This window comes from Pogoniulus pusillus, chromosome 10, assembly GCF_015220805.1.
Source record: "Pogoniulus pusillus isolate bPogPus1 chromosome 10, bPogPus1.pri, whole genome shotgun sequence".
NCBI classification, from domain to species: Eukaryota; Metazoa; Chordata; class Aves; order Piciformes; family Lybiidae; genus Pogoniulus; species Pogoniulus pusillus.
The window spans coordinates 21,797,869-21,824,152 of NC_087273.1; the positions used below are offsets into that span (position 1 = coordinate 21,797,869).

General features: G+C 45.9%; 1 long non-coding RNA gene across 1 annotated transcript in view; it reads left to right on the forward strand.

Moving 5' to 3' along the window:
* LOC135178785 (uncharacterized) overlaps window positions 1–26,284 on the forward strand; it is a 72,471-nt gene that overhangs the window by 4,453 nt on the left and 41,734 nt on the right. The window contains exon 2 of the long non-coding RNA XR_010303746.1: window positions 8,825–9,122. This is a non-coding gene — a long non-coding RNA (uncharacterized LOC135178785). The remainder of the gene's footprint in view (window positions 1–8,824; window positions 9,123–26,284) is intronic.

The window sequence follows — 26,284 nt, forward strand, 5'->3', positions numbered from 1 at the left end:
CTCCAGAAGAGGGGTTGCCCCAGTGTCCCGCAGGCAGCCCTCTCGCCCAAGCCAGTAACTCAAGTCCATGTGCCTCATGCGGTCACACTGCTCAGAATTAGAGGTGCCCTGTCTCCAGCCAGGCAGAGGCCAGGGATAACAGAGTATATTGGGACGTGTTTGTGAAATGGCCTGGCACTTCTGAAGCTGAGAAGTACAGAGCGTTGGTAGACACCGGTGCCCAATGCACTCTGATCCCCTCCAGCCACAGGGGGACAGAAACTATTACAATTGCAGGAGTCACAGGGGGGTCTCAGGAGTTGACTGTGCTGCAGGCTGAGATAAGCCTCACCGGGAATGTGTGGGAGAAGCACACCATAGTAACTGGCCCTGATGCACCTTGCATCCTGGGGATCGACTTTCTCCGGGAAGGGTACTTTAAAGATCCGAAAGGGAACAAGTGAGCATTGGGCATAGCAGCTGTAGAGACTGCAGACAAAGAGCAACTGTCTATCATGCCTGGCTTGTCAGATGACCCTTCCGTGGTTGGTACCCACAAGGTGGAAGATGTTAAGTTACCTGTTGCTTCTCGTTCATTGCAGGCAATACCGCACCAACATAGACTCCCTGCTACCCATACAGCAGCTGATTCGCTGCCTGGAGCAGCAGCTTGTCATCAGCAAGAGCCACTCGCCCTTCAACAGCCCGATATGGCCAGTGCGAAGGGAGAATGGGGAATGGAGACTGACTGTGGACTTCAGAGGCCTGAACGAAGTGACTCCTCCAATCAGCGCAGCCGTGCCTGATATGTTGGAGCTGCAGTATGAACTGGAAACAAAGGAGGCCAAATGGTATGCCACAATTGACATTGCTAATGCTTTCTTCTCCATCCCCATTGCAGAAGAATGTAGGCCACAGTTTGCCTTCACCTGGAGAGGAGTCCAGTACCACTGGAACAGACTGCCTCAAGGGTGGAAGCACAGCCCTACAATCTGCCATAGCATCATCCAGACTGCACTGGAGAAGGGTGGAGCTCCGGAACATCTGCAGTACATCGATGACATCATTGTATGGGGTGAGACAGCAGAGGAGGTCTTTGAGAAGGGTGAGAAGATCATTAATATCCTGTTGGATGCTGGTTTTGCCATTAAGAGAAGCAAAGTGAAAGGGCCTGCCAGAGAGATCCAGTTCCTGGGAGTTCGATGGCAGGATGGCCGACGCCACATCCCTATGAATGTGGTGAATAAAGTGGCCACTATGGTGGAACCCACTAACCGGAAGGAGACACAATCCTTCCTGGGGTTTGTGTGCTTTTGGAAGATGCATGTTCCCGGGTACAGTCAAATTGTGAAACCCCTCTTTGACGTTACAAGAAAGAGGAATAACTTTGAGTGGGGACCTGAGCAGCAGGTGGCATTTGACCAGATCAAATGAGAGGTGGTCCATGCCATGGCCTTGGGACCAGTTCGAACTGGCCCAGAGATTAAGAACATTCTCTACACAGCAGCCGCTGAGAATGGTCCTAGCTGGAGCCTATGGCAGAAAGCTCCTGATGAAACACGAGGCCGCCCACTCGGGTTCTGGAGCAAGGTGTACAAAGGCTCAGAGACCAATTATACCCCCACAGAGAAAGAAATCCTAGCTGCCTATGAGGGAATTAGAGCTGCCTCTGAGGTGATTGGGACGGAGTCACCACTCCTTTTAGCTCCAAGGCTTCCAGTCCTGACTTGGATGTTTAAAGGGAAGGGTTCAACTCCGCACCATGCCACAGATGCCACTTGGAGTAAGTGGATGGCTCTGATAACTCAGAGGGCTAGGATGGGGACTCTTGAGCGCCCAGGCATTGTAGAGGTCATCACCAACTGGCCAGAGGGCACTGACTTTGGAAAACCAGCAGAAGAGAAGGCTGTGACCCGTGCTGAGGAAGCCCCCCCATACAGTGACCTTCCTGAGGAGGAAAAGGCATATGCTCTGTTCACAGATGGATCCTGCCGCCTGGTAGGCAGCAAGCGGAGATGGAAGGCTGCCGTCTGAAACCCCACACGCAGGGTTGCAGAGGCAAGGGATGGAGAAGCTGGATTCAGCCAGTATGCTGAGGTGAAAGCCATCCAGCTGGCCCTGGACATTGCAGAACGAGAGCAGTGGCCAATGCTATACATCTACACCGACTCATGGATGGTAGCAAATGCCTTATGGGGGTGGCTGAAGGAGTGGAAGAGAAATGATTGGCAGAGAAAAGGGAAGCCTATTTGGGCTGCTGACCTCTGGCAAGACATTTCTGCATGCCTGGACAACCTACCAGTTAAAATCCGACACATCAGTGCCCACATTCCAAAGAGCAGAGCTACTGAAGAACAGCAGCATAACCACCCAGCTGACCTGGCTGCCCACATCTGCCAGATTGACCTGGACTGGAATCACAAAGGTGAACTGTTCTTAGCTCGGTGGGCACTTGACTCTTCTGGCCACCAAGGAAGAGATGCTACATACCAATGGGCCCGAGACAGATCCGTGGACATATCCATGGAGGCCATAACTCAGGTTATCCATGAATGTGACATCTGTGCCAGCATAAAGCAAGCTAAGCGCATGAAGCCTTTGTGGTACGGGGGGCGGTGGTCAAAGTACAGGTATGGGGAGGCCTGGCAGATCGATTGCATCACTCTGCCTCGGTCTCGCAGTGGCAAGCAGTATGTGTTAACCATGGTGGAGGGAAGCACGGGGTGGCTGGAAACCTACCCAGTACCTCATGCTACTGCCCGTAACACCATTCTGGGCCTGCAGAGCCACATCCTGTGGAGACACGGTACCCCAGAGAGAATTGAGTCAGACAATGGGACCCATTTCAAGAACCACCTTTTAAGCAACTGGGCAAAAGAGCATGGGATAGAATGGGTTTACCACATCCCATACTACCCACAAGCTGCAGGAAAGATTGAGCGACACAATGGTTTGCTGAAAACCACCCTGAAGGCTATGGGAGGTGGAACTCTCAGAAACTGGGAGAAGCACCTTGCAGAAGCCACTTGGCTGGTGAATAGCATGGGATCAGTTAACAGAGCTGGTCCTGCTCAGTCTGCCCTACTGCCCATAGTTGAGGGAGATGGAGTTCCTGTAGTCTGTGAAAGGAATCTACTGGGAAAGACTGTGTGGGTTGCTCCTGCCTCTGGTGGGGGAAAACCTATCAAAGGGGTGGTATCTGCAGAGGGTCCTGGTCACACATACTGGGTGATGATGGAAACTGGTGTTATCGAGTGTGTCCCTCAGAGAAATCTCTCTTTAGCTGAAAAGGTTTGAAATCTCAGAGTTGATTCCATGTGTTCCAGATATTTCAGGTTATCTTGTATTATAGTTGTATCATAGTTGTATCATAGTTGTGTAATACTTGTATTATAGTTCATAAGGGGTTACAAGTTGTTTTTGTAGTTGTACCCTCACCACTATGCAGCATCCAACAGAACCTATATGACAGCAGCAGCTATCCAGAGTCCTACAGCATCGCATCACAACGAGGCATCCAACCAGAACCCTGCACCTGATTCGTCACTTATGCCCTGCAGTGAGAGACTGCTCCTGATTTCCCTCCAGAGGATGTCTACAGCCATCTCATCTACACCTGTTGCCCTGATGCCAGACACCAAGAGACTGTTCCTGATGTTTTCTTCACAGAGGGAAAAGACTCTTTCCTGAGTTCCAACAAGAACTGTTCCTGTTTCACTGACTTTTCTTCCGTTCCTGTCCTGCTCACACCTCACCAACCTGCACCGGACCAGAGGAGCACATCACCTCAGGATACAGCCGGGGACCAAGAAGGACTTCAAGAACTCTTAACCCATGGACATTTTTTCCCATTTTTGGAGAAGAAGACTGTTCGTAGGAAGGTGGAAGTGGTCTAACCAAGGGGTGGAATGTATAGGGTTAACACTCCTGGGGGAGTAACCCTGAACCTGACCCTAGGGGTCTTGGCCCCTCCCCAGGGGTGGGCCACACTCCAGGTGATGGTTAGCCCACTCCCCCCACTTGCTGTGGTATAAAAGAGACAGGAGCTCCCTGTCTCTTCCTCTTTTCCCTTCACTACCTCTTGACACACACACTCATACTGCATACCAGCACACCACGTGGCAGCCACGAGGCAGAGACACCATCACATTGCTCGGGTTGTATCCATCCCTTTTTTGTATCTTGCTGTTTTCCCCTCCTTATCCTTTGTAAACTCCCCTACCTCCAATACCTTTTCTAAGTTATTGTTAAACTTTTCCTTTTTAACTTCCAAATCGAGTGAGATTGATTTATTTGGGTATCCCTACCTTTCTCTCTCTCCCTGTCTTTTGGGAAAAGGAGGGGGAAGAGGGGAGGGCACTCTATAAATTCTATAAATTGTCATTGGGTCTATTAAATTTATTAGAGTCTCTGGGAACCTGCATTTGAACCCAAGACAACAAGCATAGCTGCACTTGTAAAAAGGGCCCATAGCCAAAGGCTATATACCTAAAAAACCCCAACCAACTTCATTCATCAACTGCATTTGCCTCCCTACTAGTAAATCTTAAAAAAATTAAAATACTACAGATACATTTTTTCCTTAGTAGAACCTTTTACGTTTGCCTGAAGGTTGTCCCTATCACAGAAATACATTACTGTGCTCGTTTGAAGCTAGCTAGAATGTTTTGGTGAGAAAAACTAGATTACAGGCTGTGGAAAGAAAACAATGGTGATGTCTACTTCGCTCATAGGCTTGCTGAGATGTAAAGAAACATAAGTCAAAACATAGATAACACACTCAACACCACTCTCACTGTGGCTGCTGGCTAGACTGCATCTTACTCTCTAACCTCACCCTCTATTTTGGGCTAATCCACTTTGCTTCCTAACCCTTTGGCCAAACTTCTGTTCTTTCCTTGGGACTGGGGTAAGGTTGAGAGGGGTAGGGGGAAGGTGAAGGGTGGTTGAGAGCCTGGGGACTCAGGTTTCTGGGAGGGGAGTTGTGTTTCTGTATTACCTTTTACCTTGTATATTTCTGTATATAACTGTATATACTGTAAATACCTGCTTGTATATTGTGCCAGCTGTAAATGTAAGCTTCATTCATATTTCCAGAGCCAGCTGAGTCTAGTCTAGGTGATTTCTAAAGTGTGTGGGGGCGGGGAACACCCAAACCATCACAGTTACTTATAGGAAGTAACTAGGGCTGGTGGAGCACTAGTGAGTACCTTCAGTTTTCAGCAGACAGAAAGACGTACCCTGCGACTAACAGCACTGCCCAGCAGTTCTGCAGGGAAGATCCTAATCTGATTGAGTAATTAAGGCTGTCATTGATTTGATTGATAATTATTTGATAATTATTTGATAAATTAATAATAATTTGATAAATTGATAATAATTATAAAAGTATAGTTATTTTTCCAAAAAGCACTGCTCCAAAACTATATACAAAACTAGTTAAATTTTATTTACAGATTCTAATTTTGATTGAGGGGATGCTTATAGGCAATTTTTGATAGTTTAGGGAAGTCAGAAAATGGAAAAGGCTAAGCCACAAGATAGCTTTACCCCACTTAGAAATCAGAAGCAGAGAAAAGCCCTAGGGAAAAGCTGAGAGCAACAGATTGACTTACAGGGGAGGAGTAGGAATTTGGAAACAGTCCCTAGATCTCCTTTGCGATAGTTTCTGGAAACTGCAATTTATAATCCAATTTGGGAAGCACGCAGCATATATCCAGTGTAAATGGAACCCACCAAAGTCAGAATGTCCCCAGACATAGCTTCCACTGAGGCAGATCTTGTTGAGCAGCCCTGCCTTAGCAGCACAGAGAAAAGCCACAATACTAGCATGTTCATGTGAACAGTGGCAGTTTATGGAAGAGGCGGGGTTGTTCCAGCTCGGGGGTGTAGAGCAGGAAACCAGGATGCGCTGGTCTGAGGAGATGCTGCATCCAAGTGCCACAGGGAAATATCTTGAATGGATCAAAATGCACCTAATGGACCAAATGGACCTAATCAACTTGTGTGCACTTTCTAGTCACTGTGTTTAAGTCTTCCCTAGACAATGTATCCAGAGCCAATACATACTGGGTGCGAAGAATCCAGCCAATCACAATCTCAGATTCCAGCATGGGCTTTCACATGAGTGAGTACACGTGTGGGAATGGGAAGGAAAGGGCACCTTTTGCCTTTCCCCATTCAAGCCCACAGCAGGAAGGAAAAGCAATTTCTGCCTTCATGTTCTTCTATTGAAACCTATGCTGACAGAGGAGTGGAAGGGAGTTTGGACCACCTGTTGCGGAGGGCAGGAATTAATTCGTGGCTGAGTCAGGAATTTATCAAAAATAGTTATTTTTTATTTTCCCAAAAACCCGCCCCCACAACTATATATACAAAGATTAATTTAGTTTGATAAGCAGATTCAGTTGCATGAGAATTAATCTACACGGATACCATCAATAATCTGACCATATTGGAAGTCAGAAGTTGGAAAAGGCGTCAGCTATTAATTAATAGCGGTTTCTTACTAAATTAAGCTAAGCCAAATAACTCACTCAGGCTGGCTCGTGCAGTCTGTGTTTCTCCTCCAGTAGCTGCAGGTGAATCGTTAAGGGTCGTTAGGCACACAAAGGTGTCAGTAGGAAAGAGAATTCCTGAAGGTCTCTGCAGTCCAGCCGAGGAGAGTGTGTGAGCTCAGGCAGACACATACGTCCAGGCACGGGCAAAATCCAAAGCAGGAACCCCAAAGGCAGGAAGACCCCCAATATTTATAACCTTCGCTAGACAAAGGGGAGAGTTACCACACCTTAGGCGCGAAAGCGCATGGCCAATCCCATCCTGGCTCCAGCGCGGGAACTCACGGGGCAGTCCCCCCCTTCACGGGGCAGTCCTCCCCCCCTTCACGGCTGCAGGAGAGGAATTTAGGGGTACAGGACTCCAGGACACCACCCCACGACAGTCACGAATAAAAACTATTAGCAGGAGTCCCAACTGCAATCACCTGAGCAGACTTAATCCTCAACCACCTAAACTTTCTGAATGCTGTGTTTTGCAACATGCTTGTGCTGGTAACACTTCTTTCAGACAGGACAGATATACAGCCTTTGCAAAATGTGGTTTGGAAGGTGTTGTGGTAGGCCTGGTAGGCCCAAAATAGGCTTAATACATATCCTGGACTGCCCAGGCATGTTTTTCTGCTCCACCAGAGAAGCAAGCGCGGGAAATAAGACAAAACATGTCCAGAGAAGGGCAACAAAGCTGGTGAGGGGCCTGGAGCACAAATCCTATGAGGAGAGGTTGAGGGAGCTGGGCCTGTTTAGCCTGGAGAAGAGGAGGCTCAGGGGTGATCTTATTACTGTCTACAACTACCTGAAGGGGCATTGTAGCCAGGTGGGGGTTGGCCTCTTCTCCCAGGTAACCAGCAATAGAACAAGGGGACAGTCTCAAGTTGTGCCAGGGTAGGTATAGGCTGGATATTAGGAAGAAGTTCTTCACAGAGAGAGTGATTTGCCATTGGAATGGGCTGCCCAGGGAGGTGGTGGAGGCACCGTCCCTGGGGGTCTTAAAGAAAAGACTGGATGAGGCACTTAGTGCCATGGTCTAGTTGACTGGATAGGGCTGGGTGCTAGGTTGGACTGGATGATCTTGGAGGTCTCTTCCAACCTGGTTGATTCTATGATTCTATGATTCTATGATTCTATGAAAAGAACCTGAAGCCACTAAGTCTAAGGTGGTAACAAGTGGTAAACAAGGTACACACACTTAGCATGTGCCTGCCTTGTGCAAGGCCAGTGCTCTTCCTAAATTTGGGTAAAGCAAGCCTATGGCTTTGCCTAATATGGTAAGGTTTGGCTTACTGCCATTCTGATTGGCTATTCTGTGTCCAAAGGTCAATTAATCTTGTTGCACATTGATAAAAAGAGATATGCAGGTAAACAACGTGGTCTGCCATGTTCTGCCGTGTTATTCGTGCCTGCCATTGCCTGATGGCATTGCATACTGCCTTATTGTTTGCCTGGAAACTCCACTGTCACAGGTTTTTCCAGGAACAGACTCTAAATGCCTCCATGTGATTGGCCTGCATAACTGTCACGGAAGATAGTTTGGGGGGATTAGGGGAAAATACGCGAAGGCTCACTTGTAAATTTCAAGTGATTTATTGCTCAAACATGGAGATCCCCCTCCCGAACTAAATTCCCCAAGTGAATTCTTTTGATCTGAGGTTGTAGAATAACATTTCAGAAAATAGCAAATAAAAGAGAGTCTGTGATTTCTTTAGTGTTCGTTTGAGTCTTTAAAGTTATTCAGTCTTTAGGTAGAAGAGTCTTTTCTTTGATTTACTCACTGTTCCGCAGTTCAATTCAGCAAAGTTTAAAGTTTTGGGCAGTGTCCCTTTGTTTGTTGGGATCGGGCCTAAACGGGCTTCAGGCCTCTGCGGGCCCCTTCGTCAGGCAGGGCCCATCAGGAACGAAGCAGGGAGCGAGCAGGCATAGAGCCGAGAGCAGAGAGCGAGAGCGAGTGAGTGAGCGATCGATCCAGGAAGGCACACCATTTTATAATGTTTTCGAAGAGGTGTATCCCACCAGTCCAGGCTATTTTACGTTATTCTTACAGATTGGCACAAAGTTACAATCAATTCGTACAACTGGACAATTTCTACCAAAACAATTTCTAAGACCACCCCAAGTTCGGCCCACACCAGGTGTCGAGCAGGCATGAGAACTGCCGTTCCCCCTAACCAAAACAATGGCCATTGTTTACCTTTTATCTCGACTAGGGAGAGACTTTCTCATGGGACTGAAGGATTGTTTTGGTTTTGTGATGCTCTTGGCATTAATGTGAGACACTATAACTTTCACAACAGGGAGGCCTGCTAAGGGCTTTTGCTACTCTCCATGACAATAACCAATGTGACATTGTGCTGAGACTACACATTGCAAGACATCCTGCCTGCACCTGAAAGTCTTCTGCTAAGACTAGAAGTTCTGGAGATACACAGATCATCCAGAGGAGCCAGGAGACAAGGTCAGAGATTGTCTGCTTTCTTTCCCCAGAAGCCTGGGAAGAATCAAGTCTCCATGGCTGACAAGACAGAGTTCCCTGAAAGCATTTGGACACAATCTGGACTGTGGCTAGCCCCACGAGAAAAGTAATAATAATTTGTGAGTAAATGCTTAAAAGCCTCTTTGTAATTCTCCCATTGCCTTCTGCCGTTAGCAAAAAGAGCTCCTTGAATCCATCTAGTGGGCAAGCATTATATTGACTGCAAGTGGCATTTGACCACAGAAAATCTTCCAGTTCAATTAGTGTTTACATATTTTTTGCTGGTTATCACTAGATTTAGAAATTATCTATAGAATGTTTCCATGACTGTGTAAGAACCAAAATATTATTAAAATTAGTGGTCAGGGGTGGTGAGAATTCTGAATATAAAAAATTAATTTTTGGGAAAATATCATCTCTCATTAATTAATTTCCCCTTCATAACAGAAGGCATAGCCATCCTCCTGCAGCAAGAACTCTCTTGCTTTTAGTGAATTACCAATATGGTCATTTCTACCACATCTTGCTCTATCACCTCCTGCTTCAGGCAAATCCAGTAATCAAACTCCTTGCATGATGAATTACCCTAGCCTAGGCAATGTTCTGGTGCTAGCACTCAGTCTAGAAGTGTCTTCCCAGGACTGGAGACTAGGTCTATCCCCAGCTATGCCTTGCCTTCTCTCTTGGCTCTGTCACACAGCACAGACTTTTACCATGGAGGTGTTGTGGAGGCAGGGAATTAATGTGGCTGAGTCAGGGATTTATATAAAAATAGAGATATTTTATTTCCCCCAAAACCCGCCCCCAAAACTATATGCAGAAATTAATTTAGTTTCAATTAACAGATTCAGTTCTTTTGAGAAAATCTACAGGATACCATAGATAATTTTACTATTTTGGAAGTCAGAAGTTGGAAAAGGCTTGTTAAGCTATTAAATGAATGGCCTTTCCCACTTAATAAAGCTGAGCCAAAATAACTTGAACGGGCAGACTTGATCCAGCAGCTTGTCCTCTCGCTCTCTTCTGATGCCATTGTTAAGAGCATCGTTAAGAGGTATTCAGGTGCACAAAGGGCACTAATGGGTGAAGCCATTCTTCCCTTCGGAGCAGAGTGCTAGGTTCTTTCTGTAGAATCTATCCAGGTGGTGGTGGGGGAAGTCTCAGGCAGGCACGATCTCTAAGGTGGGAATGAAATCCAAGGCGGGACCCCCAAGAGCGGGAAGTCCCCCAATATTTATACCCTCCCTAGACAAAGAACAGAGTTACCACTTCCCAGTTGCAAAGACCACAGCCAATCTCCAGCCCGATTCCAGCGTGGGCACTGCACGGGGTACCCCTCGTGCCAGAAGGCCCCATTGTTCACCCCCCCTTCATGCCTGTAGGGCAGGGGGGGAGACAGGTCTTTTTGCACCTTTTCCTCTCCCATTCAAGCCACACAGGGAGAGGAATTTAGGGGTATACAGGACTCCAGAACATTCCCACCCTGGTGGTAATGAGCATCTTTGTCTAGAAATTGAGAGTGGTACATGATGCCCCTTGCAATTTAGTATGCTGCGACCTGTTTAAATATATAGCTTGGCCTTTCCAACATTAACAATATACAACAACACATTAATGGCCCCAACAATATTTAACAATACTTAAAGCTACACAGTCAATTTGAGTAGTCAATTGCTTTGTTCCTGGTAGAGCAACAAAGTTCATGGCAGAGCCCTATAGGTGCTCAGACTCCATGGCTGGAGGTCACGCTCCTGATGCCATCATCCACTGGCCACCCCGGTGATATGCCTCCATCTCTTGTGTAACTGGTTCTCCCTTTCCCAGGTGCCGGTCAGGAACTGGTCCTTGGCTTTGACCTTAACCTGTAGGGAGACAAAACTTGCCTTGGCCTATAAAGGCCAGGCTTAACAATACATTATTGGGGATGATCCACCGTGCACTGATGCGGTGGCCTTTTCCATTTGCATCTAGGGCTTCCCAGGCATATAAGCCTATGGGTTTACCCAGTGTAATTGGCACCACCCCTATAGAGGGTAATTTAAGTAGCCTGGGTTGGCCCTTTGTACTGGGGCAGATGGTCAGTGACCACAGGTGGCTCACCTAGGCAGCAGGTCTTAATTCTGGGGGCTTCTGTAGCTCTCCTCATGATTGCTGACCATTAAAAGCTGCCTGAGCCACTATTACAATAATTTAGTGTTTTGCCTTCCGTCTGGGAGATGAGAAAGGGTTAAGAACAACTAGAAAATTGGCTGAAAAAGGAAAACAATGACTTTGTCTCCTTCTCTCACAGTCTCGCTGAGAACTATGGGAACAAGAAGGGTAAACATTAGATAACATTCACCATTTTCTCACTCTGCTTTTGGCTTCAGACTGAACTACATCTTCCTAACCTCACTGCCACTAACCTTGCTCCTTAACCTCTTGGCTGCACCTCTTTTCTTTCTCAGGATTAGGGTAAGGTTGAGAGGGGCAGGGGGAGGTGCTGGGGTGGTTGAGAGCCACTCCTGGGGACTCAGGTTTCTGGGAGGGGAGTTATGCTTCTGCATTGTTTTTTACCTTGTATATTTTTGTATATTTCTGTATATATTGTAAATAACTGCTTGTATATTGTGCTAGCTGTAAATAAATAGCGCTTCATTTATATTCCCAGAGCCCGTCTGAGCTGGGGCATTTCTTAAAGTGTGAGGGGGGCAGATAGCAGCCAAACCACCACATCTTTTATTTGACTTCACCAACGTGGGGCTAATTCATTTGAGTGACTGTTAATTAACTCTGGGAATCAGAATGAAGCTAATAAAGCAGCTATCGTACTTGGTAGGGGCTATTATGTGGCCTGTTTGCTGTTTCTTTGTGTACAATTGGATCAAAGACCAAATTGGTTATTTCTTGCTTCATGTAGTTTTTAAGAAGGTCAAAGCTAAACTTTGAAGCATTTTCTGGTCTTGGGGTGATTTTATTCTTGGTTATACTGGTTTTAATGTCACTGAAAATCTTACCAGTAACATTACAGGGGCACTTATCAATAATATTACAAGCAATAAAGATACTGCTTTATCGACAGCCATCATGAGGGTAATTCACCCCAGAACTGGGATGCCAGATGTTTGTTTAGGTGGTTGCTCATGTAAAACTGTGTTTCTATTATCAATTTTCAATCTATGTCTTATGGGTTTAATTTTCATATTAATTTTGGCATTATGTGTGAAAAATTTGAATGCAGTACTTGCCAAAACTAAGAAAATGTCTGTGTTGAAAGTGTCTGTCTCAAAACCAAATTCAGTAACAGTTTCTCATCAACTCCCTTCCCCCCAGCCAGTCTCTGCACCCTCCTCTTTGGAAGGCTGCCAATGTTCCTGGTGGGAACAATAACATTAACAATGCGCCAGGTTTGGCAGGCGTCCAAGGAGTACAGGCTCAAAATCAGAATGTTACTGATAACACCAGCTCAGCCAGTTCAAATCCCCATCCAGCAGACCAGAACCCTGTTAGATCTAAGGCAGATCTGAACTCACAGACTTCAGGCCAGACCCTCAATGATTCAAACCCTCCAGCAGACACATCCAAGTCTGTTGCTGTGCAGGCATTTTTGGCACCTGCTAAGGCAAAAGCCAAGACACAATTTTTGACAAAGTGTGGTTCACAGGAGGATGTAAGACAGGGGACCTCTGGTGAGCAAGAGGAGGAAGAGGAAGCATGTAGTCTGCGAGACCTCGCAAATGTGCTGAGATCCCAATACTCAAATGAGAAGAGCGCCGTGAGGTTGGCTGCCAAGAGAGAGGATGGTTCCAATGAGTTTAAGAGTGCTATGAGAAAGGTTCTGTTTCTAGGACACGGACAACCAGGTCAGCAGGAGGAAGAGGAGGACGATGACATCCAGGACTCCAATGATCCTCTCAGAGAGGTCAGGGAAGTTAGAAAGGAATACTCAAGGGAATCAGATGAACCAATCCTAAGCTGGCTAGTGAGATGCCGTAGCATTGGTGCTAATGCCTTGCAGGTAGGAGATAAGTCTGCCAAGCATCTGGGACCACTTACTAAGGAGAGTGGAGTGGACAAATACCTAGCAAGTCCTCTTGGTAGGGTTAGCTTGTGGACATGTCTTCTATTGGCTGTGGCTATGAGATATCCTTCCCGAGATGATCTGTCATGGGCTGCCAAGAAGTGGAACACCATTGAGCAGGGAATTAAGCTTCTGAAGGAGTTTGCTGTGAAGGAAGTGCTTTATGGAGATCATGGCACTCATGAGCCTGATGACATTCCTCTTGGAACAGGTCTCCTGAAGAAGCTTATTAAGCTTGCTCCTTCATCCTATGCTAACATCTTGGCCAGCAAGTTTCTATCAAGGAGTGATAATGGAAGGTCTTTCGCTGTTGGTGAGTTCATTGATCAGCTTAGGCAGGTAGAGGACAGCTTGTCACATTCTGGCCTAGTCTCTGCCATAAAAACTCTAGGTACAGAGATAAAGGATGGCATCAAAGACAGCACGAAAGAACCGAAGGAGGACCTTAAAACCTCAATTTCCAATTTGGTAAGTGATACCATTCCTGCATCATCTGAATGGGTGCATGTTTCTGCAGTTAGGAACAGACGCCCACCTCCTGCAAGGCAATTCCAGCCCAGGAGGAAACAAATTCCACCTAGACATCAGCAATCACGTGCGTGGATACTTCTGCGTGACACATACGGTGAGAACATGAACAAATGGGATGGTAAACCTACTTCAGCTCTTTCAGAGAGAGTCAGGGAACTGCAGAGTGGCAGAAACAGAGGCATTGTTGCCAATGCCAGAAAAGTAGCTGTCACTTCTTAAGCTCCCCAGAGCAACTGCAATTGCAGTCACAACAACACCAATCATTGTGTACACCCTACATGCCATGTTCAGCATTAGGGGTGCCCTGCCTCCAGCCAGGAGGAGGAAAGGGATAGTGGAGAGAACCGAATCTATTGGAATGTATTCATTAGGTGGCCTGGCAGTTCAAAAGTTCGGAAATACAGGGCTTTAGTTGACACAGGTGCTCAGTGTACTTTGTTGCCATCCAATTGCAAAGGGACAGAGTCCATATCTATCTTTGGAGTCACTGGTGGATCTCAAGAGTTAACTAAGATACAGGCTGAGATCAGTTTAACTGGTAAAGAGTGGAAGACACATACTATTGTAACTGGTCCTGATGCGCCTTGCATTTTGGGAATTGACTTTTTGAGACAAGGTTGTTTCAAAGATCCTAAGGGTCACAAATGGGCTTTTGGAATAGCATCTGTAGAGATTGAGGATGGTAAATTGAAATTGTCCATTAGACCTGAACTTTCTGATGAATTTGCAGTTGTGGGACATCATGACATAGAGGATCTGGAAGTGCCAATTGCAACTCAAACTGTGCACCACAGGCAGTCCAGAACTAACTGTGACTCTTTGTTGCCCATTCATCAGCTGATTCGTAAACTGGAGAGTCAGGCTGTCATCGAGAAAGCTCATTCATCTTTCAACAGTCCCATCTGGCCTGTGCGTAAACTGAATGGCGACTGGAGACTGACAGTAGACTTCGTGCCCTCAACGAGGTGACGCCACCCATGAGCGCAGCTGTGCCGGACATGCTGGAACTCCAGTACGAGCTGGAATCGAAGGAGGCTAAATGGTATGCTACCATAGACATTGCTAATGCTTTCTTCTCTATTCCCATAGCAAAGGAGTGCAGGCCTCAGTTTGCATTCACCTGGAGAGGAATCTCGTACCAGTTCAATCGTTTGCCTCAGGGGTGGAAACACAGCTCAACCATCTGTCACTCAGTCATCCACAATGCACTGGAGAAAGGTAAAGCTCCAGAGCACATCCAGTACATCGACGACATCATTGTGTGGGGCCAAACTGCTAAGGAAGTCTTCGAGAAAGGTAACAAAATCATTGACATTCTGTTGCAAGCAGGTTTTGCCATTAAGAGAGACAAGGTCAAAGGACCTGCCAGAGAGATTCAGTTTCTGGGAGTGTGATGGCAGGATGGTCGCCGTCACATTCCTCAGGATGTGATTAACAAAGTCTCTACCATGGCAGTTCCCACCAGTAATAAGGAAGCCCTTTCTTTCTTAGGTGTGGTGGGATTTTGGAGACTACACATTCCTGGTTTCAGTCAGATTGTCAAACCTCTGCATGATGTGACTCATAAGAGAAACAATTTTGAGTGGGGACTTGAACACCAAGCAGCCTTTGATCAGATTAAGCAAGAAATAGTCCATGCAGTGGGCTTGGGACCTGTGCGATCTGGTCTGGACATTAAGAACATTCTGTACACGGCTGCCAGTGACAATGGTCCAACTTGGAGCCTTTGGCAGAAAGCTCCAAATGAGACACGTGGTCGTCCACTTGGTTTCTGGGCATGTGGCTACAGATGTTCAGAGAAAAATTACGCTGCAACAGAGAAATAGATACTAGCAGCCTATGAAGGAGTGAAAGCATGTTCTGAAGTAATTGGAACTGAGTCACAGTTGCTGTTAGCTCCTAGACTGCCAGTTCTAAACTGGATGTTCAAAGGCAAAGGTTCATCACCGCATCACGCCACAGATGCAACCTGGTCTAAATGGATGGCTTTGATAACCCAACGAGCATGAATGGGTAATCTTGACCGACCTGGTCTGGTGGAGGTGATTACCAACTGGCCGGAAGGCACAGACTGTTCGAAACCTCCAGAGGAGAAAATAACTCGTGCTGAGGAAGCTCCTCCCTATGGTGATCTCTCTGATCAGGAAATGAAATATGCTTTGCTCACAGATGGTTCCTGTCGTCTTGTTGGGAACAAGCGAAGGTGGAAGTCAGCAGTCTGGAGTCCTACCAGGAGAGTTACCGAAGCGAGAGATGGCAAAGGAGAATCCAGTCAGTTCTCTGAGGTAAAAAGCTGTTCAACTTGCTCTTGATGTGGCTGAATGTGAGAATTGGCCTATCCTTTACCTCTACACCGACTCATGGATGGTAGCCAATGCTCTATGGGGTTGACTAAAGGACTGGAAGAAGCATGGTTGGCAGAGGAAAAGAAAGCCTATTTGGTGTGCTGATCTTTGGCAGGACATTGATGTACAGCTGGAGAGAATTCCACTGAAGGTGCGGCACGTAGACGCACACATGCCTAAGAATAGAGCTACTGAGGAACATCAACATAACCAGCAGGCAGACCAAGCTGCTAAGATTTCTCAAGTTGATACTAACTTAGATTTTGACCTTGATTGGAAACACCGAGCTGACCTGTTCTTAGCTCGGTGGGCCCATGACTCATCTGGACATCAAGGCAGAGATGCAACATACCGATGGGCACGCGACAGTTCAGTTGACTTGTCCATGGACGCTATCACCCAAGTCATCTATGACTGTGACATTTGTGCTGCTATTAAGCAGGCTAAGCGAATCAAGCCCTTATGGTATGGTGAGAGATGGTCAAAGTACAAGTATGGTGAAGTGCGGCAGATTGACTACATCACTTTACCTCGATCTCATTCTGGCAAGCAGTATATGCTAATGATGGTAGAAGCCAGCACTGGATGGCTGGAAACCTATCCAGTTCCACATGCAACTGCACGTAACACCATTCTTGGTTTGGAGAGACAAATCATGTGGAGACATGGAACTCCAGAAAGAATCAAGTCAGACAATGGCACTCATTTCACGAACAATCTTGTGAAAAACTGGGCCAAAGAGCATGGTATTGAATGGATCTATCACATACCCTACTATACACTTCCTTCAGGGAAGATTGAGCGCTACAACGGTTTGCTGAAAACCACCCTAAAAGCCATGGGGGGTGGAACTCTGAAAAACTGGGACAAACATTTAGCACAAGCTACCTGGCTGGTAAATAGTAGAGGTTCAGTAAACAGAGCAGGACCTGCACAATCAGATTTGGTCCAAACAGTAGACAGTGATAAAGTTCCTGTTGTACGTGAGAAGAACCTGTTAGGGAAAACTGTTTGGGTATTTTCTCCTTCGGGCGAAGGGAAACCTGTCCGAGGGGTGGTATCTGCTGAAGGTGCTGGTCACACCTACTGGGTAATGCAGGAGAATGGTGAAATCCAGTGTATTCCACAGAGAAATCTAACCTTAGCTGAGAGAGTTTAAATTCAGAGTGTATAATACAAGCTGTTAGGAGTTTTCTGTTCTAGGCACCATTGGCGTCCAACACTGAAAGGATCTACAGTACGTGAGCACGAACCCAATGTCACCTGGGAGTCTCTGTTATCATCTCATCTGTGAGGAGACAAACTGTTCTGAGCTTTTGAATCACCTATATCTGAGATAGCTGGAATGAAGTGTGAACTGAACTTGTAATGTTCATTAGTGTAAATATTGGTTTAGATTAGATCAGATAATTCTCAGTGATACTCTGAGCGAAGTAGACAGGGGTGGATTGTGCTAGTTTGAAGTTGGCTAGAATGTTTTGGTGAAAAGAACTAGAAAATTGTCTGAAAAAGGAAAATAATGACTTTGTCTCCTTCTCTCACAGTCTCGCTGAGAACTATGGGAACAAGAAGGGTAAACATTAGATAACATTCACCATTTTCTCACTCTGCTTTTGGCTTCAGACTGAACTACATCTTCCTAACCTCACTGCCACTAACCTTGCTCCTTAACCTCTTGGCTGCACCTCTTTTCTTTCTCAGGATTAGGGTAAGGTTGAGAGGGGCAGGGGGAGGTGCTGGGGTGGTTGAGAGCCACTCCTGGGGACTCAGGTTTCTGGGAGGGGAGTTGTGCTTCTGCATTGTTTTTTACCTTGTATATTTTTGTATATTTCTGTATATATTGTAAATAACTGCTTGTATATTGTGCTAGCTGTAAATAAATAGCGCTTTATTTATATTCCCAGAGCCCATCTGAGTTAGCTGGGGCATTTCTTAAAGTGTGAGGGGGGCGGATAGCAGCCAAACCACCACATATGGCTTGTTTATACCATCTATCTCTCGGAGCATTCAGCTCTCTGGAACTCCAGTCACTCTGTTGGTCTCCCCTACGTCTTGGGGAGAAGTTTGCAGGACCTGTCCCCCTGGGGATGGAGTCCTTTACTGACTGGACCTGTCTGCACAGGATCCCGGATTTTTCTGTGGGAGAAGCACCAGATCATCTCTCCCCAGACCTTTTGTCTTCAGGAGACCCAAACCCAAACTGGAGCCCGTGAACATTTAAGTCAGTTAACAGTTCAGCCCAAGTCATTACATGTTCTTTGGCATTGTCCTCTGTATTTTTTGCAATCGCCCTTTGAATTTTCTCTATATTTTTCATTGCTGGAATTTGCAGGCTTGCTGTCAAACCCCTCATAATAGGGTGCAGTATCTCTGGGTCTACAGGAGCATTCAAAGGGCAGTCATATTCTCCCTTATCATATATAGCCTACACACAAGCGAGTCTGCGGAGAGCTGTGATGAGTTCAGAGGAGCTGGTGACCCTCAGTTCCGTCGGCTCTCCCCAGTAGGCTGGACAAAAGCTGCTTCCCTAGTAAGCTATCCAGGCGGTGAGGCTGTGCGTCCCCTCAGGTTCACGCACCAGGAACACATCATCCTCCCAGTCTCCGGCTGCTTCCTTGGAGTCTACAAGGACTTTGTCCCTGCCAGCTCGAGAGACTCTGTAGATATACTCTGCCATGGAGTCACCTGGCTCTCTCACATATTTGATCTGCAGGTCACTGAGCTCTGTGTCTGTGTACTGCTTTTTGGCAATGGTAGTACCCACACCATGTTTTCTGCGCTTCAAGGTCTGAGTCTTTATTACAGGCAGCACTGTTTTTGCCCCATGGTGTCCTCCTCACCAGAGCTCTCTTCCCTGCTAGCTACAGGAGAGTCCAGTTGGGGCCAGGCTTTCTGTGCGGCTTTGTAGCTTTTTGACGCACAGAGACAGACACAACAATATTCCCTGAGTCAGTAGCAGCGTCTCTCCTGCCTGACTTTGGAGAATTCCCTTCCCCCAACTTGTCCCTCAGGACACTCTCTGCTTTTCTCCCCAGTTCCCACAGTTGCAAATCACTCAGTTCATATGCAGAGGGGGGGCTGATGACCTGGCATTTGAAGACATTACAAGTCTTTCTTTTGCCTGGGTTCTCAAAGCCTCGGTAAGGCTCTTTGTCTGTGCCAACATGTTCTCCCAGATATTTTGGCTCCTTGCCTTTTCCTCTAATCCTTTTCCAAGGCCTGAATTATTTTCTCATAATTTTCAAATTCAACCTGAGCCTGGGTCACCACTAAACCCAAAACAACAGTGTAAAATTCTGTTGCAGACTCATTAATCACAGAGCCAGGACTCTCAGCTAATTTCTCCAGGATTTTTTCCAGAGTTTTACAATTTTGCTGAGCCCAAATTGAATCAGGTCCTGTGATTAGGTATCCTTTCTCATGTAGAAATTCTACTATTGAACTGCTCTGCTTTTGCTGCGCCATTACTGTTGTGGAGGCAGGGAATTAATGTGGCCGAGTCAGGGATTTATATAGAAATAGAGTTATTTTATTGTCCCGAAAAGCTGCCCCCCAAAATTATATACAGAAATTAATTTAGTTTCAATTAACAGATTCAGTTTGTTTGAGAAAATTTACAGGATACCATAGATAATTTTACTATTTTGGAAGTCAGAAGTTGGAAAAGTCTTGTTGAGCTATTAAATGAATAGCCTTTCCCACTTAATAATAAAGCTGAGCCGAAATGACTCACAGTCAGGCTGACTTGATCCAGCGGCCTGTCCTCTCACTCTCTTCTGATGCCGTCCTTAAGAGCATCGTTAAGAGATATTCAGGTGCACAAAGGGCGCTAATGGGTGAAGCCGTCCTTCAGAGCTGAGTGCTGGGCTCTTTCTGTAGAATGTATCCAGGCAGGGGGGGAAGTCTCAGGCGGTCACGAATGCTCAGGCAGGCACGATCTCTAAGGCGGGAACAAACTCCAAGGCAGGAAACCCAAGAGTGGGAAGTCCCCCAATATTTATACCCTCCCTAGACAAAGAGCATAGTTACCACTTCCTAAGCGTGAAGACCACAGCCAATTACAGCCTGATTCCAGCGCAGGCACTGCACAGGGCACCCCTCATGCCAGAAGGGCCCCTTGTTCACCCCCTCTTCATGCCTGCAGGGCAGGGGGGGGGAGACAGGTCTTTTTGCACCTTTTCCTCTCCCATTCAAGCCACAGAGGGAGAGGAATTTAGGGGTATACAGGACTCCAGGGCAGGAGGCTCCTGCTTATTATGGCATTTGGATTACAAATTAAAGCTTTGGGAATAAGTCATAATTTACATAAGAGAACCCCAGGATTTAAAAAAAAAAAAAAAAGTGTCAAAAGTGTCTCAGGGTCAAACTGCATCATTCAAGAGTGGCTGCAGCTCCCTATGCTGAGGGGGAAGAGGCTAAAGCCCCAGCAGTTTACAGAATCACAGAATGTCAGGAGCTGGAAGGGACCTTGAAAGATCATCTTATCATGTTATCTCATCTTATCTAGGGCAGGATCACCTAGACCAGATCACACAAGAACATGTCCAAGTGGGTTTTGAATATCTCTAGAGAGGGAGACTCCACAACCCCCCTGGGCAGCCTATTCCAGTGAAAAAAATCCTCCTCATATTTACTTGAAAATTCCTGTGCCTCAACTTCCATCCATTGCCCCTTGTTCTGTCATCAGGCATCACCAAGGAGAGCCTGGCTTCATCCTCTTGGCACTCACCCCTTACATATTTATAAACATTAATGAGGTCTCTCCTCAGTCTCATTCAAGCTAAAGAGCCCCAGCTCCCTCAGACTCTCCTTGTAAATGAGATACACTATTCCTTTAATCAACTTCATGGCTCTGTGCTGGACTCTGTCAAGCAGTTCTATGTCCCTCTTGAACTGGGCTGTCCAGAACTGGACACAGTACTCCAGGTGAAGACTCACCATGGCAGAGTAAAGGGGCAGGAGAACTTGTCTCAACCTATTAGCCACACCCCTTTTAATACACCCCAGAACGGCATTGGCCTTCCTGCTCACAAGTGCACATTGCTGGCTCATGGTCAACGTCCCATTAACTAGGGCAGCTGGATTCTTTTCCCCTTCACTATCTTCCAACAGGTCAGTTATACCAAGAGCATAGTATGACTACTGAAGAGAGGAGTGTGGAAAGACTAGTTATGATGACAGACTATTAGGCAACAGAACACCAAACTTGGAGGCTTGGCTGACAAACCTGAAGGCCGTGTGGCCATTCAGTTAGACTTGGACAGACTGGAGAGTTGGGCAATGTTCCAGATTAAGCCCATCTGGGGTGCAGGTGTGGTCTGGAAATCTGACCCCCAGGTGGGCAGGGAAACCTGGCCCCTCCTGCAAGGAGGACCCCCAAGGTCAAAGTTTATCCCACTTCTTGTCCACAACCCTATTTAAAAGGCAGTCCAGTTTTTGCTGACTCTTTCTTGCTCCTGTCTTCACCTTTGCAACATACCCTTGCTGCTGCTGTTCCTGCTAACCACATGGCTGGCCTAACCACGTGGGCAGACCTGCTACCTTGTGTTGGGGCCTGCATCCAAGGACAATCCATCTCAATGCAGAGACCCCACTGCCATCCAACCTGGTTTTGTATATACATCTGTATTTATTCCCTTACCTTTGTTTACCTTAAATACCTTTTATTTATTGTTAAAGTTACCTTCTAACTTCAAAATCAGTTTAAGGCTGTTCATTGGTTGTTTTAACCCTTTTACTCTTTTGCCTAATTTTTTAGGTCCCTTCCAATTCCTAACATCCTGTGATCATGTAATACAACAATCTTTTTGCCCACTCTTCTTTTTGCATTACCTAAGTTCACCTCCACTGCTGTGGCTGGTTCCTGCCTGATCCAGCTGGTTTTGTTTCTGTGCATGATCTGGCAGATTTTCTCCATTTGACAGTACTCTTATAAGATGCTCAGCTTGCTTACTTTGCTCTTTATACGTTATTGCTTTTCACAGTTCACCCTTGTCCCGGGTTAGGGCAGATCCCTCCCCCGGGGAGAAATAAACTCACCACAACACAGACCCTTTTTTTTGAAAGTCAGGGAAAGATGAAATTGTATTTCTTATAGTATAACAATGTAAAGAGAGATAATAACTAGAGAAGGAAGGAAAAAAAAATACAATAACCTTAAGGGAGATGGGGGAGGGGTCAAGCGGCGGTGAAGCAGCAGAAGCAGCAGCAGCCAAAACAGCAGCCGGGGAAGATAGGCGCAGCTGAAGCAGCAGAAGCCAGTAGGAGAAGGGGGAGAACAAGCTGTGCTTCTAGACATTAAGCTCTTGATGCTCCAATGAAATTATATTAATTTATCTATTGTTGCCATTATGTGGCCTATCCCTGGAGTGTTCATCTTTCCCCTATGTCTGAGCTAGAGAATCAGCTCAAATGGCCACAACCCTAAAAAGCCAAAGCTGCTTAAGTTCATACTGCCCTGCCTCTTCCCAGCTACTTCCTCAGCATATCCATGCCTCAAGAACAGCTCATTGAAGTTTAATGCTCCTGATTATTTTCATCAAGTATATAGAAAACTCAGCAGTTATACACCAGTGCTGACTAACAAAAAACTCCTGAGCCAATAGTTTTCTTACATTAACTCTGTAATAACCTAAACCAGAATTTGTAATCAGTTGAGTTTTCTCTCTTGTTTGACATGCTGAATGTAGCTACCAGTAATTTATCCTGGGCTTTCCTTTATTAAACAACACCACAAATTTTAGATACTGAGAAATCACCCTGTTTTTATTAATAATCATTCATTCTGTGCTCCAGTTAACTACCTGTGAATCTACGGAACTGTTCTTGTATGAGTTACTTTGACTAAGAAACAAGAAGAAATATGCTAGGAATTTCTTGCAAGCAAAGTTTTTTCACAATGTACAAACCTAATTGACAAGGAAAACAATGTCAGATGCCAATTCATTAAGAATGTCTCATATGAGAAAAATGAAAACTAAGCGATGGCTATGTAGGAAAAGGCTATATGCTATTTCTGAAAGCTACTAAACAGAGATGAGTGAGCCTTTTGGAGGTGTGGAACTGCTTAAGGTCTTTCAGAGAAAGGTCAAAATACATAAACTCTAAATATATCATCCAAATAAAAACTGAATTACATCATTAGATGATCTTTTGCTTAGTACCAGTAAATCTCTTTTTTTTTTCTGCTGCCACGGAGTTATGTATCTGCTTTTACTCCAAGGGCAGTTGTGCCTCTGCAGCCCATACTGCTCACAACAATGCTCTTCCTACAAAATTAATTTAGTGTAGGAAAAAAAGCAATGTTTCCATGCTGTTTTTCACAAGCATAACCTACACCAACCTAAAGACCAAGTGTATCAGTTTTAGACACTAAATCAGTGTGAGTTGTGCTTTGATAAACACTGTGGATCCTTCCCAAGGTACATTAAAACTGTGTGGCAATTTCTGTGTTGGTTTACATCAGACAGCTTGTGTCTTTTATCCAGAGATTGCATTTTTTAATCTGTCTACCAGTCTTTGCTGCCCCAGTATGAATGCAGTGCTGGGAGGTACAATATGCACCAGGTGGTTTTGGAGCAGAACATATTTTAAAATCCTTATTAGAAAGGGGTTTTTTATATTCTCATAATGTGCCAAAGCCGATCAGCCTTTTATTAGAAATTGCAATAGAAGACACTGCACCAAGGCCTCCCACTACACAAATACAATTTACTTACTGTTCAAAAATTGGCCTAGACAACTGAAAATTTCAACTTATTTTAGCAAAAAGCTTGTTTGGGTAGAAATGTTTTAAAGAGTTTAAGCAGTACTGGCAATTCAATTAATTCCATGTCTGACAATGTCATTTCATCCTAAATAGTTGAGAGCTAAGGGGGAAAAAAAGGAATTATGATAAAAGTTCTCTAAGTTTGTCTGTTGGAAAGCAGTTTTTCCTCAGTCCAAACTCAAACACCTCTGAGTTGTGATAATAAGTATAACAATAATAACAATCTAGGTAAATGTAAGTGGGCAGGAGAAATTATCAGAAAAGCTCCTTCTGTCCTTCTCCTCTGCAGTTGAATTTTGGAGTCCTCATTACAAGGTGTTGTAGTGATTTTGTAGAAAGATATGGTAGTGATTTTGCTGCCCCACCTTCTTACATCACCAAGAAATGAGAACTCTATCCACTCCAAAAGAAAGGGAAGTAGACAGAGTAAGAGACACCCACCTTGGGTTAACTGCAAGGTTCTGGGTCTGCTTAGAACCAAAAAAGAAATGTATAAAAGATGCGAAAGTATTGAAAGTTGCAGGGGCTTTGCCAGTGTATGCAGAGATGCAGTTAGGAAAACAAAAGCTCAATTTGAATTAAAATTGCCCATAGATGTCCAAAACTTCAATCAAGGCTTCTTCAGTTATGTTAAAAATAAGCAGAAACATAAGGAAAGTGTTGGCCCACTATTAAGCAGGTGAATTGAACTAGTCACCAACAATGCTGAAAAGGCATAGGTCCTCAACACCTTTGTCACCTCTGTCTTTACCAGCACTGCTGAATCCCAGGTCATGGGAATAACAATCCAAACTGATAGACCACCACCAATGAGGGAAGAGACAGTGTGTCTACTAGTACAAGAGCTTGACCTGTACAAATTGATGGGCCCAGACACCATCTGAGGGTGTTAAAGGAACAGGCCAATGTTGTTGCAAGGCCACTCTCTGTAATATATGAGAAATCATGGAGGTCAAGAGATGTGCCTGAAGACTGGAAGGACGCTAATATCACCCCTATCTACAAAACAGTTTCCAAGGAGGACCTAGGCAATTATAGACCCATTAACCTAATGTCAATCCCTGGGAAAATTACACAGCAAATCCTCCTGGGAACTATTACAAGTAAATCAAAGATGACAGGGAAATGCTAACATGGATTCACCATGGGCAAGCCACGCTTGTAAACCTGATTGCCTTCTATAACAGATGATGTGGGGCAAGTCATTTATCAACAGTCCTGGCTCATTGGAGAGGTTCCCAAAGACTGGAAGCTGGCCAATGTGATGTCCATTCACAAGAAGGGCTGGAAGGAGGAACCAGAAAACTACAGACCCCTCAGTCTGACCTCAGTGCCAGTCAAGGTCATGGAACAGGTCGTCTTGAGTGCCATCTCAAAGCATCTACAGGATGGCCAAGGGATCAGGCCCAACCAGCATGGTTTAGGAAGGGCAGGTCCCACCTAACCAACCTGATATTCTTTTATGATCTGGTTACCCACCTGGTGAATGTGGGGAAGGCTGTGGATGCAGTCTACCTGGACTTCAGCAAAGCCTTTGGCACCATCTGCCACAACAAGCTCCTGGCAAAGCTGATGACTCGTGGCTTGGGCAGAGTCACTCTGATATGGGTTAAGAACTGGCTGGAAGGCTGGGCCCAGAGAGTGGTGGTGAATGGTGCCACATCCAGTTGGCAGCCAGTCACTAGGGGTGTTCCCCAAGGATCAGTGCTGGGACCAGTCCTGTTCAATATCTTTATTGATGATCTGGACGAGGGGATTGAGTCCAGCATCAGTAAGTTTGCAGATGACACCAATCTAGGAGCAGGTGTTGATCTGTTGGAAGGTAGGAGAGCCCTGCAGAGGGATCTAGACAGGCTGGATGGGTGGGCAGAGGCCAATGGGATGAGATTTAACAAGGCCAAGTGCAGGATTCTGCACTTTGGCCACAACAACCCCAAGCAGCGCTACAGGCTGGGGGCAGAGTGGCTGGAGAGCAGCTAGGAGGAAAGGGAACTGGGGGTACTGGTAGATAATAGGCTGAAGATGAGCCAGCAGTGTGGCCAGGTGGCCAAGGGAGGCAATGGTGTCCTGGCCTGTATCAGGAATAGTGTGGCTAGTAGGATGAGGAATGTTATTCTTTCTCTGTACTCAGCACTGGTCAGGCAACACACCTTGAGTACTGTGTCCAGTTCTGGGCCCCTCAATTCAAGAAAGATGTTGAGGTGCTGGAATGTGTTCAGAGAAGGGCAGCAAAGCTGGTGAAAGGCCTGGAACACAAACCCTATGAGGAGAGGCTGAGGGAGCTGGGTTTTTTTAGCCTGGAGAAGAGAAGGCTCAGGGGTGACCTTGTTGCTGTCTACAACTACCTGAAGGGATGTTGTAGCCAGGTGGGGAGTGGTCTCTTCTGCCATGCAACCACCAACAGAACAAGGGGACACAGTCACAGGTTGTGCTGGGGGAAGTATAGGCTAGATGTTAGGAGGAAGTTCTTCACAGAGAGAGTGATTTGCCATTGGAATGGGCTGCCCAGGGAGGTGGTAGAGTCACCGTCCCTGGAGGTGTTCAAGCAAAGCCTGGATGAGGCACTTAGTGCCATGG